Source organism: Molossus molossus, unplaced genomic scaffold, assembly GCF_014108415.1.
Source record: "Molossus molossus isolate mMolMol1 unplaced genomic scaffold, mMolMol1.p scaffold_m16_p_11, whole genome shotgun sequence".
NCBI classification, from domain to species: domain Eukaryota; kingdom Metazoa; phylum Chordata; class Mammalia; order Chiroptera; family Molossidae; genus Molossus; species Molossus molossus.
This window is the reverse complement of record NW_023425346.1, coordinates 15,745,615-15,747,615: the sequence shown is the minus strand read 5'-3', so window position 1 is coordinate 15,747,615 and position 2,001 is coordinate 15,745,615. Positions and strand designations below refer to the sequence as shown.

General features: G+C 43.1%; 1 pseudogene; it reads right to left on the bottom strand.

Annotated features, from left to right (window-relative positions):
- Positions 1-985: 985 nt before the first annotated feature.
- LOC118625797 lies at positions 986-1,672 on the bottom strand (annotated as a pseudogene).
- Between the last annotated feature and the right edge of the window lie 329 nt (positions 1,673-2,001).

Genomic DNA, 2,001 nt, shown 5'->3' with positions numbered 1-2,001 from the left:
GCATGGCCTTTGGTCCCAGAGTCACCTCCTTATTAGGAACCTGGAGACGAGGCAGGAGCTTGGGTGCTGACAGGGTAGGCAGGAAGGTTTGTCCTTCGTAAGGATAGGTTTAGGACTCGCAGATACCTTCTCTGGACAGAGCTGGCCTTTAGGAGAGTATGCTCGTGTTACCAGAGGCCTTCCGGGAATGATTTCTCGTGTCTGGGGCATTCACAGGGCTTGAGGGAGGAAGGGTCTGAATAATGACCGCTCCTGAATTTCTTCCCAGACTGGTCATGAGGGTGGGGCGAGGTGTCAGAATCTGAAAAGAGTGCAATTTCAAGAATATAAGCTTCCACAGCATACCCTGCACCTCATACCCTGCATGGTAAAACTCATGTACATTCAGAAGATGCAGATGCTCACAGTGAGGTGGGAGAAGCAGTACATAAAAGCATTGCCGGGATAGGCAATAGTAAGGAATTACAGCAAATGGGAAGGAGGAAAAACACTCTTAAAGGGGATGGGGAAATGTTCCATGGAAGAAGTGGTTTTTTGAGCACATTGTGAAGGGTCAGTGTAACTTAGATGTGTGGAAGGGAGGAAGAGGCCTTTTCAAGTGTAGGGAATGATGTGAACAGAAGCAAAGAGGAGCACTGTGAAGAATGACCGAGCAATGTGGGTAAGTTGTAAGCTGCAGCAAGGGGATGAGTGGGAAATATACCCGGAAAGATAGGCTCAGCGACACACTAAATAATTTAGACGAGATAGAATGGTCTAATAGAAAGACAGATAATAGATCAATATCTTGTAGTTAGTAAGACTTTGAGTAAGTTTCTTGATCTCTTTGAGCCTCAGTTTTATTTATCTGTGGAGTAAATAACATTACCTCGCAAGAGAGCAAAATTAGAATAATAATGATGACGACGATGATGATAGCTACCAATTATTTATTTTTATTTTGGCATATGAAAATGTATTACTACTGTGTTTTTACCATAGAAAATTATGATCTTGGTCTTTTCTTCTTGCCTTTGTATAAAGACAAAAGAGAAAGACTGACCCCTTTGACATCCTTAAAGCAAACTCCAGGAATGTCACCAGCAGCATGACTTCTGTGACCAAGTCCAAAAACCAGAACGTCATTATCTTCCTCAATAAAATTCAACAATCATTATTGGGTACAAAGGCTGTGATTTTTATTTTTATTTTTGCTATTCTTTTTTTAAAATTTATAGTTATTGGTGAAAATATTACAGATGTCCTTTTTTCCTCCCATTGACACCTTCTTTCCCACTCTCATCCCTCCCTGACTTCACCACACTTTTTTCTGTGTCCATTGGTTATGCATTTATGCATTTAAGTTCTTTTGGTTCATCTCTTCCCTCCTCCCCACCCCTACCCCCCTTTACTCTGATGTTTGTCAGTCTGTTCCCTGTTTGATCAGCTGGACCCTGACACACTTCAGGGTGGCAGAATTTGGCTGTTTGGCTTCAACGCCTGTCTTTTTCCAGCATAATTCCCTTTGGGTGGGAAACACCTCCAAAAGTGTTGGCCTTCAGGGCTATGCCCAAATGGGCTTTCTTGTCCTGTTGTTCATGCCACTTTTGATCTTGTTGGTAGCTCCAGAGCTTCCTGGCAGTACAAAGTCCATGACACTTGTCCATCCTGCTGGCCAAGGGCCTGAGCAAAAGAGATATAGCCACCATTTATTAAGTACCAGGGTATCCGTGTCTGTCATGTACTGGTGCTCCATGTCAAGAAAAGTGGCTGATATCCCATCCCATCCCATCCCATCCCATCCCATCCCATCCCATCCCAGGCCATCCCATCCCATCCCACTCTATTCCCACTCAATCACTCAGCTATTCAGAGTATGAGAAATCTGCAGTACATACTTTATTAGTACTAGACTATTCTAAGGCTCACCCAAATTTCTACTTGTTTCCTCCTGAGTACATAATTCTTGAAATTAGGCATGGGCATGATACTTGCAATGGCCAATGAAATGTGAATGAGAAT